We start from the raw sequence: 11,986 nt of genomic DNA on the forward strand, positions 1-11,986 counted from the left end.
AAAAAGGAAAAAGGTATGATTGGTTAAAGATGGCATGGATCCCACCACACATACCCCCTCTCTCTCCTACCCTCCCTCTCCCCGATCGGTAACAGGTTGCCGCACCTCCACCTTCACCGCGCAACAAACATGGTTGGCGGCGATGTTCCCGCACGACAAACTGCCTTTGCCAAACCAGTTTGCCACCCACATTGTATCCCCTAATAGAACCTAAGAGAACAACCGTAACTGTCTACTAAAAACTCACCAACATTGGGTATTACAAAACATAATTTTGCAACTTTGGTGAAGAGTGGCTTGGTTTGTTTTCTTTTTTTTTAAGTTTCAGTTTCACCAATTATACTGTTAATGATATACGTCTTTAACCGAATAATTTTATTTGTTTTCTTATGACTACGTTGTTGCGTTTTTTTTCTCCACATTCTACCATAAATTTTATTGAATATGTACTTGTATTCGGAATAACGGTACGGTGAACCATGCCGCTACTGACCCAACAAAATCGGTATCATATAAGTGTTATTGGAACCACTATCAGTACTTGATTTTTTGGTTTTCAATCTAAGTAACACACAACTATACTTTTTTCAGTTATGCTACACCAAGCCGCTACCGACCAAACCAAATCGTTACCATATTGTAGTCGTCGAAACCTTACATTATCAAATTATATATGTGGTTGCATTAAATTTTTTTCGACACTCGAATACAAGTTTTATTAAAACGGAGTTATATTGGAAATAGCGGTACAATGATGAATTGAGCCGGTATTGATAGAAAAACAATAGTACTTGTATTGGTGTTTATAGAAGCGGTATCGGTATTCATATTTATGGGTTTTAATTGATGTAAAACACAACTTCACTTTCTGAGTTACATCTTAAAACTTTTGTGTAATAAAACCACTCTAAATAAACACTTTTGTATTGTAGTCGTCGAAACAGAACCTTACAAATTTTAACATTTCCTTCGCAACGCGTAGGTTTTACTCACTAGTTATACTACAATATACATTTCTTTCACTTTGCTAGTTTGTATCACACGCATTGGAAGTTAGCTTTGGTAATATAATTTGGTTGGTAATTGACTTTTCTACATGCCAGCGGATTAATTAAAGAATAATCCCATGATATGTTCAAAATACAACATATAAATATAACAACCCTCCTAGAATTCTTAAAACACCCCTATATGTCCTAAAAATACACCCTGTATACAAAAAAAATATGCCCGAAATACCTTTAATTTAATAAAAATCAAATAAAATCAAGTTTAATGGGCCCTCGCGGGGCGCGACGCAGACAGCAGAGGTTGTCGCGGGCCGTGACAGCTGGCCACCCGCCCGCACCCCCTGCCGCCACATGTCATGTTGCGTGTCGAGGCTAGTGGGTCAACTCAGCAAGGTTAGGCCCTACTCCACCTAGCTCGTGGGCCGCGAAGACCCTTTGTGTCTCTCTCGCGGGGCGCGAGAGCCCCCTTTTCCAGCCCTATAAATAGCGATTTCGACGTTCGGTTGAAATCGTTCAAAAATCCTCAAACCTCTAAATTCTCTGAATAGCTAAATTAATTTCCAGGCATAATACCCACTAAATTAGCGGAGCTCTACCTCGTTGTAAATATTATAACCCCCGGTTACGTATTTGTTATTCTGCCCAATTGATCTAGAGCTTCGTAACGCATGTCTAGGCTCTGCCCGACTCAGTCGTTGGAGTTCTATCTCGGGGGGGGGGAGGGGTATAGCTAATGTAAATTGGGTTATTATACTAACGCGTGTGCATTGTTTAAATTAATAGATTATAACCAGGAAGTCACAAGGAAATACCTAAAACTGCAATATGAGAAATTCCTCTTTTTAGAAAATGTTTTTACAAAACCTAAATTGTTTTTCTCTTATAATTAACAGTGATTGAGTATTTGTAATTCTACTATTATTGTCGGTATGTTGGGGTTTTGTATACAAAATTTGTTACTACACTGTGAGTAGTAACATTACCACAAGTGAGGATTGACAGTACCGTAGGTGGTAATTAAAGTAGATGTAAACAAATGTAATTGCTGGATTGCCCTCAATGCTATAAAATGATAAAACCTGTTTTGATTAAACTGGGATTCACACACCAGTATTTCTTGCTAATAAAATGTTTTTAAACGCGTTTCAGATAACAAAATGTGAAAGCAAATTAGAAGCCAGCTGGAGAGCACTGAAGGCTTGGATAAGTGGCTATAAAAGATAACTAAATAAAGAAGTTTTATTTCAATAAATCAGGGTTTATCCCTACAAACATGTTGTAATGGAAACTTGGAAATTTCCCATATATTTATTAATTATAAAAATGTGGTGTTTTACTCTGATAAACTATTTTCTAACTACTGTCTTGATGAAATTTCCGCTGCCAAATTAATAATAAACACCGATACCACCGGCTCTGAGTAACTCGCGGCCGACAATAAATTACATCAAATGAGGCATAAAATCAACCCTTTTCTTGTACTAATGTTGGAAAAAGCTTGCGTTTTTATTCCTTTTGAATAAACAAGGTAAAATTATCTTAAAAGAACAACAGAAGCAAAAATACAGCAAAAACCAACATAAAATGCTATAAAGAAGGATTGACTAACTTGCTGAGCCCCCATCCACATCCAAACCCAAGAAATAACAAATACAGAAGCTCTAGCACGGGGCCGTGCTTACCTAGCACGGGCCGTGCCCAGTGGAAATTCACTGCAGCAGAAAGAGACAACAATAAAAGACAAATTTCAAGATCAACACGAGGCCGTACTAAACCAACACGGGGTGTGGTCAACTCTTAGATTTTCAGAATCTGAAGAAGTACAGCCAGTACATTGGCCACGGCCGTGCCGTTGACACACGGGGCCGTGTTAGTACAAGTCTGACACTGTAGTTAATGTAGAAGAGAAAGACTGGTGACCACGGGGCAGTGCCAGATGGGCACGGGCCGTGTTGGATGTTCTATTTTCTGCTATAAATAGCGATGCTTGGTTTCACTTCTACTCATCCCTTGGCAAACCACTTCTCACTCACATGCCACCACTCCACTACCACTACAACACCATCATCTACCACCACCACCATCATCCATTTTTCCACCTTTAGAGTGTGTGTGTAGTCTCAGGATCCATGATTGATCGTAAGAATCTTTGTGAAACAAAAGCCATGCTTGGCTAAATTCTTACATCACTTGGTGAAGACATATCTTTTATGTATTTCTTTTATGATTTCCAAACTTTGGATACTTTCTAATTGGGTATGTATTAATGACTTTAATAATTAGTTTTTTTATATTGAAGGCGAATTTATTTAACCATTCTTCATATGTTCATTTACTCAACATGTTCATGTCTTGACAGCCTATATAAAGCATGTTAATTAACCCGAATGGGAGATTAGAAGGGTGGTTTGGGTAATTCTATGTCTCGTTCAGTGTATAGATCCTGCGAGAACCTGGTGCAAGTTTAGTACTACTCCATGGATTAGCCGGGAATGACTGGCCCGACTGAGAGTAAGAAACCGCTTGCACCCCTTATTCATAAACTACTATTAAAACTTTAAACGAACCCCGCGAGGACTGTATTCCTGCTGACTCAGACCAACGGGTTGAGGGTGATCGCCGCCTTGAAAGGGGGGTCCACCACATTTTGCATTAATAACTTACTTAATTATATTCCAATATTCCGATCTAGTGGGATTGTATCCTTGCTGACTCAAACCACTAGGTTAAGGGTTAAGTCACCTCCAAAAGAGGGGCCTACTACTTTTAACTTTGATAATCTCTTAAAATGCCTAATGTGCGGAAATCATCAAAAGGGTACATGAAAGATAAGTTGGATCCAAGTGATTCTTTCTTGTCTATCATTTTTATTTTCTGTTTTTATCTTTTTATTAGTTTAAAAAATCTTTTCTCAAAAGTTGGTTCGAATAGCCGTTGACGATAAGCCGTTACTAAAAGCACTTGTGTCCTTGGACGACCTCGGTATCTTGCTATCACTATACAACGTCCACGATGGGTTTACTTGTGACAACTCGTACTTTCAAGAGTCTTGTGCTAGTTTTCTATGTGATAGTTTTGTATTGTAATTATGTGTACATGTTTAAATGATGGAACTATTTGAATAAGATATTTATGGGTTATTAGATTGTGGATTGTTTAATGATAAGATGATGACGGATCGCATAGGAACCTGATCTCACAATATCCTTCGGGTCGCACAACTCATGCACGGCCACACACACCTCTCTTTGAGGAGGACTAGTCCACGGCCCATATGAAACCCGAGTAATGGGTTCGGCCCACAATCAACGAATACACACATGATTAGGATGTAAACCGTCATAATTCTTTCAAAACACAAGATAACCTCAAACCCTAATTCTCTTCCCCTCTCCCTACAACTCGACGGCAGAAATCCCTCCCCCTCTTCAAAGCCGACGATAGTCTCATCTCTCAAGTCCTCTTCGGTTCCATCTTACAATCGGTTAGTACACGATTGCTATGGTTTGACCTAACGGTTGTTACACTTGATTTCATGATGATATGATTAGTTGCTTGGTTTCGTTTGACTTGAAGTTTGATGATTTGGGTGTTATGTTAGTAAAAATTATGGATAAACAACTTGTGACATCCAACTGTTAGAATTGATTAAGATGAATGCATGATGTGGTTGATGATGATTAACGATTTGAAATCTTTCATATGATCTTGAATATAAAACTGAATTAAACAATGATGAATGGTGTGTGCATGATCGTTGCTTATTTATCAAGTTGGAATGATTCGGGTTGCATATTAGATATTGAAATCACTGATTCGAATGATTCGATGATTGCTGTTCTTGATTAGATTACAATTAGGGTTGTATGAACATGCATGATTCCTGATTTAATTATTGATGAATGATCCGATTTGATTGGAATGGTAGGTGTTGATCATGATTTGATTCTGTTTCGGGTACATGATTACTGATTAGAGATTGATTGATTGTAAACCGTACAGTTATAGAATGTGTAACTGATTTGCATAATTTGAGGAAAAACATATAACTGATTTCACAAGTTTCAAATCGCACAAGCTCCTAATCGCATAAGCTAGGATATTCTAGGGTACAACTATTAAAGCACTATGTACAACATTATATTGCATGATCACACAACATACTGTGGATCGCAAAAGTTTGTGCCGATCGCACAATATGTTGTGCCACACACAAAAGATTAGCTGTTTGATATTTGGGCCGCTCAAAATGTTTAAGTTGTTGGGCCGTACAGCCCAAAACACCAGTCCACAAGTTGTCTGAGTCGCACAAGACCATTTAGACCGCACAAGATTAAGTGTTTGTTTACTGTTGGGCCGAATGAGTATTGGGTTGCACGTTTTGGGCCGGGTATGTTTCTGAGTCGCACAACCCATTGTGAGTCGCACAAGATTGTGCTGGACGCACAACATGTTGGGCCGATTATCTTTTGGGCTTCATCTTTTGGATCGCACAACAGGGTTGGGCTTGCACAACCATAACAGCCCAATCACTCGAAGTCGCACAAGTTTGGGTTATGTCTATGTAAACTGTATGCTACAGTTAATATGATCGATGTGTTTGCCATGCTCGCTACATGTTATAACTTGTTAGCTTATATGTAAACCTACGTGCACTATTTGAACCTAGACCTGACTTGTATGGTAACCATGTTAGGACGTGGTTGACCACTAGCAGCTTGATTTACCTCTTTGTGTATCTACCGAGCTAACCTAAGGTGAGTTCACACTTTGTACAAGGCATGGGATTCCCGGTGGTAGGGAATGGGTAAAAGAACTTAATTGGAACCTTCGTGATCTCCTGGTTTGGGGACACATACCACATCCTCTTTATTGAAGGGTGACAACATGTACTAAGCATTTAAACGGAACCTGCGTGATCTCCTGGTTTGGGGACACGTACCACATCCTCTTTATTGAAGGATGACAACACTGATACTAGACCAAAAAATCTATCATGAAGTCCCTCATTTTTATATCGACTTAATCGCCGGGCCAATGGCGAGCAGGTTATAAGTTAGATAGCGCTATTTAGGTTTGACAAGCCTCGCACCATGCCGCAGAGGACGGGCGTGAACTAATGGATCTGGGCACGTCAATGATGATAGACATTGACGCTAGGGCACCAACTTACTTCAGTCAGTGGTCGATATGGTAACGGGTCTAGTGGTTCACATGGGGAAGCCCCCACTGGTTATGGTTTGGGAAACAAGGAATTGGTTAACACATGGTTTTCGAAAGAACTTATGGTTTTCAGAACAACTTTAAAATGGACAACCAACTGTGAACTCGCTCAACTTTGTTGTTGATTCGTTGTTACATGCCTTGCAGGCCTTTAGGTGCATATTGTTGGAACTTACTGTCTGGGAGGCTGGAGTGGTCATGGATCGAGATACATGGAATCGCAACACAAGACTAATGGTTTTTACATGTGATTTATAAACACTTAACGAATGAATTATGCTTCCGCTATATACAGTGAATTATTTGTAACATTGTAACACTTAATGTTAATAAATGAAAGTTTTATTTAAACATACCTATGAGTTCAATGTGATTGGTGGCTAGATCCTGGTACGTCACACGCCTCGCAGGGGTTTCCGCATGTGGTATTTTGGGGGTGTGATAGATTGGTATCAGAGCCATTAGTTATAGTGAACTTGGTTTTAAAAAGGGGAAAAACGTTTTTGTAAAACCAGACTATAACCGAACAGTTTTGAAAACGTGAATACGAACATGACACTCAGTTCCAGATTGCAAGGTTCGTCTCTCGTATACTCATTGTACTGCATAACTAGTGAACACTTACTTATGTTATTGCATGTGATTGCATGTTTAGCATGACAGCATGAATTCATGTATTACTTGCATGTGTTATGTGACTGATAGGGTGGTATTTCCCTAAACATTCATGACTTACGCTTCGTGATGCTCTTTGCTAGCTACTCGAGTTTGAGGAATCATTTGACGTGAGTTAAGAGGAGCTGAGATGAGCATGAAAATCACAATATTATTGTGGGTGCACACATAATAATAATGTGGGGTGCATGCGAGTCCCAGTGAGCCTTAACAAGTGGAAAATGGGTTCTGTTCCGTTATTGATTGATGTGAAACATAAGAAACCTATAGGGGTCATAGCAGTGATTGTCCCCTACTCGAACGTGAACTTTTCATTCATCTCTAGATCCCTTCTAATCTCAATGCTATCGAGTATTACCTGAACACCCATCTGAACACCTAGCAAACCATGTAGAATGATAGGTGCTTATATGAACGACCCTGAGTTGGATGTCGCAGCGTCAAATGATTGATCGATACCTTTCTTACTCCTCTTTGTTTGCTGGAACTTATGTATTGACATCTTATATCCCGTAGTGTGATCACTTCTGCAATACTCTCGTAACAGACCGTGTATTACTCAAGCAACTTGCAACATCGAGGGACAGGAGGATGAGCGTGGTACTTTACCGACCTTAGTACTTGGACGTCCCTGATTACCGGCAACGAGCACCAGCGAATTGGCTTCAATCGAATCCTTGACCCTTGTCAGCGACTCATGGGAGTCAACTCTTGCGAATCAATCAGGACATAAGCAATGGCAATCGACTATAATGTGGAATGTGTAACTGCCAGCACAGTGAGTAGTGCCTGGGACGTGGCACGGAAATGTGGCAAGATGGACTTTGTCAGTGAAAGATCGTAGGATTCCATTTCAGGTAAAGACATTAGAGGCAACAGTCAGGACAACATCAAGGTACTCGTAATCATAGCCTACATTATGGAGATGGAGGTGCCTACGACATGGATTGGCCGTTGTCAAATCAAGACGACAACAACCGAGGGAACGACGGCAGTACTGGAAATTCTCCTGGCGAAAAGAAACAACATGATGCTCATGGAAGGGCACTTGGGGCTGGCGTGGGCAACGCCAGGATTATAACAACAGGGTGGCCAGCACGTTCTTGGAAGCTAATCGTTTCGTTCCTGTTTTGTTCAACCCTGATACTTCCTGAGACCAGACCAGTTGTGGAATCGGATGATGGCAAGACAATTGAAGCCTCGTATGTTCATAGGGATGCAAATTCAGCCGTGTAGGACAAGTTTTGAACATCGATCTTCCTTCCACTATCCACGATGGTGTTAATGCAGTAGTCAGTATGCGTTGGTTAACCAGACATCGCGCAGTTATACTCTGTGAGGGGAGAGTCGTCGTCCGTCATATAGTATCCGAGTAGTGCAGAGGTTAGCATTAAATCAGCAGTGAAGGCCAGAAGTGTTCACGGAAGGATCACCCCGCTATGATAACACTCGTTACTGATGTCAAAGCTTAGGAAAAGAGGATCGAGGATCCACCAATTGTTCGTGATTTCTCCCTAAGTGCTACCAGAAGAACTATCAGGCTTACCTTCACCTCGTCAGGGGGAATATCAGATCGGTACCATGTCAGAAGCAGCCCTTGTTACTAGTATCCCTTATTGTCTTACACCAAGAAGGTTGCAGAAACTGCCTAATCAACTTCAGGAACTATTGGACATGAGTTTTATCGGATCTAGTTTTTCACTTTGGGGAGCCCCAATTATACCAGTGAAGATAAGCCTTTTCGTATGTGTACCTATTATCGAGGACGTAACAAGGTGACAGTTAGGAACCGCTTGTCTCGACCATGTATTGGCCACCTGTCGACCAGTTGCGAGGAACAAGCTTCCATTCGAGGATTGGCTAGCGAACGAATTATCATCAGATGGAATTCCAAGAGGAGAATGCCCTTAGAACAGCATCTCGAACGCAATGCAACCATTTCAACTTGGTACACCATGATCATTGAGTTGATCAACACCCTAGCAGCTTCAGGGATCACATGAATCGACCTTATTTGTTGACAACGTTCTAAATCATGACCAGGAGGAAGGAACACCATGGGTGGCATATGTATCTTATTTTAGAACTTCTGAGGGAGGAGCCACCCTGCGCAAAGTCTTGTTAAATGTAATTTCTGGGTTCGAGAAGTATCTTTTGGAAATATAATCAACGAAGTGGGAATACACATGGATCTCGCTAAGACCCATTTTGGTTAAAACCGACCGACAGCAAAGATTTCTGTGGGAACACATCAATTCTTTGGTTTCGCTAAATACTATTGAAGATTCATCGAGCGATTTTCAGAAGTTGCACTGCTGCAACCACTTTAGCATAGCAGAGTGCTGTGTTCGTGGAAGACAAACAGGGGGATGTCTTTTCAGCTTTCGAATTCCAACTCTGCAATGCACCGAGCATTGTCTTTACCCGAGGGTGCAGGTGATTTAGTGGTATACCATGATGGTCCGAATCAGAGTCCCAGTTACACACCGATGCAACACGAGATAGTGATGAATTACGTGATGGAGTTACAAGGAGGAACTGCACGACACACAACTGGCGGTGAAAACCATGGCCTTGGGATTTTTTATAGAGGCATTACTTGGATGGTACCAGATGCATTATTTAGACCGATCACAAGGGCCTCCCATGTACTTTGGCTTCGATAGAACTAAATCAGTTAATGGCATCGCTGGAGGGAAATTTAGGATGATTGCAGCTATGAAACTTGAACGTGCACGAGCTTTGTAGCTCACTATCGACTCTAACTTACCTGATCACACTTGCTCTGCTCAAACTGGAGAACTGAAGGAAGAGGATTTCAAGTGAACCCATGCGGGGCATGGAGAAGCAACCTTCGACAGGCCGGACAATACTCATTACCTAATGGAACGAATGTGGGTCTCATTATACGGCAACTGTAGGGAACTTGTGTTGAGCAAAGCACACCAGCTTCGATATTCTAGTCATCTGGGTTTTGATGAGAGGCATTAGGATTTATAAATCTGGTACTGGTAATCGGGCATGAAGGCCCACCTAGCTAGGTATGGGAATGATGTTTTACTTGTGGGGAAGTCAAGGTGAAGTGTTAGCAACCAGGAACACCTATATCGAAAGTGAAAACAGACTGCCATGGATTTGGTGGCTAGTCTACTTACAACTCGAAACAGAAACAATATAAACTGGATGATCGTTGATTGTCTCAAGTAACCAACACACTTTCTTGCCATTATGGAAATGGATAAGTTTTTCTACACTTGCAGTCATCTACCTGAAAGAAGTGTGTTGGTGCATCCGTCTGTCATCTTCGTCTTGTATCGAGTCTTGTATAGATTGTATTAGATCAGGGCACGAGAAACGAGAAAATGGGATTTAAGGAGATTTCGCTTGAAATGACCTTGGGTCAGTTTCAAGCGAAATCACTCAAAAATCTGATTCCGCTCGAGCGTTAAGACTGATTCCGCTTGAATTGTAAATGGTGATTCCGCTTGAATGAGTTCAAGCGAAATCACATCATCTATATATAGGACAGTCTCGAGCGAAATCATGTATCAGTTGTATCAGTTGTTCCGGTTTTGCCACGAAGTGCTGCCGAAGTGTCGACTCGTTGTAAACGTCATTACTATCAATCAAACGACAGTTTAAAGTGTATTGCTTGCTGAATTGAACTCAGTTTCTTAGTTTTCGCCTCTGAAACTGAGATAAACTCTTCTGATTGACTCGTTCGGGTCTAAAAATGATCCTACAAGTGGTATCAGAGCTCAAGAAGAAGAGTTCTATACAATTCAACTGCGAATTCTGATTTATACACCTTCTTTTTCAAAATTCAAAACTTTTTACGGTTAAAATCAACTCAAATTCACATAGTGCACTCGGAATTACATATTAACAAAGCCTTAAAAATTTCAAGTTAAAATTCAATCTAAAGCTGATATTTTTAGCTATTCCACTTGAAAATGTTTGGTTGAATGATGACGTCACAGTGATTCCACTTGAGATTTGGTCCTGATTCCGCTCCAAATCGGCATTCTGCTTGAAATCTCTTCTGATTTCGCTTGAGAATTGAGATTTCACTTGGAAAGTATTGTGTTGATTTCGCTTCAACGTGTTGAGTTATTCCGCTCCAAATTACTTAGTGATCCCGCTTTGAAATATTGGTGTGATTCCGCCTGAACGTGAGGTTTCGCTTGAAAGTTTCCGGGTGATTCTGCTCGAACTGTGATTCCGCTCAACAAGTTGTTGTGATTTCGCTCGAACGGGGTATTTCGCCTGAAAATAGTGTATATTCAAGCGAAATCAGTGATATTACTTGAATTTGTTGATTCCGCTCCAAAAGGATTTCTGCTTAATCTGACATTCCGCTTGAACAGTCTGTTTTGAGAAAGTTTTGATATCCGAATCATGGACGACGAATTTTATAACGCATTCGCTACCCCGGTTACCCCGATCACTATTGCACAAAATACGATGCTAGAAAACGAAATGGGGACTATGCAAAAACCGCCTAAGCTCATGAACATTCAGGAGGATAAAGGTTGGGAAGGACGGTTTGAGAATTGGGTATAAGCAAACTATTTAGATGCTTGGGAATGTGTTGAAACGAAGTATGTGAGACCGATGAATGACGATGAAGAAGTGATTGCTACCAAGGATATGAGTGCAGAAGATAAAAGAAACTACAAAAATGAGAAGATGATGCTAAGTTTGCTACAACAAGCTGTAAAAGAGGATATCATGGTCTTACTGCAGCACAATGGAAGTTCTTATTCAATTTGGAAAGCTCTAAGATCAAAGTTTGTTGGTAGTCAGGAAATGATCAAGAACAAGAAATCACTTCTCAAGAAAGAATTTGATTTGTTTCGTGGTTTAAAGAATGAGAGCACAAACCAGATTATCGAGAGATACTGCAATTTGTTGGTAAACATGAAAAGGGTGAGTATCAACAAAGATAATGAGGAGTTGATTGAAAAGTTAGCAGATGCATTGCCACATGAAACATGGGGAACATATTTGATGATGCTCAGAAACAAAAAACGATTTAACACGCTAACATTGAGTAAATTCATTGAAAAATTGGAAGC

Source organism: Helianthus annuus, chromosome 7, assembly GCF_002127325.2.
Source record: "Helianthus annuus cultivar XRQ/B chromosome 7, HanXRQr2.0-SUNRISE, whole genome shotgun sequence".
NCBI classification, from domain to species: Eukaryota; Viridiplantae; Streptophyta; class Magnoliopsida; order Asterales; family Asteraceae; genus Helianthus; species Helianthus annuus.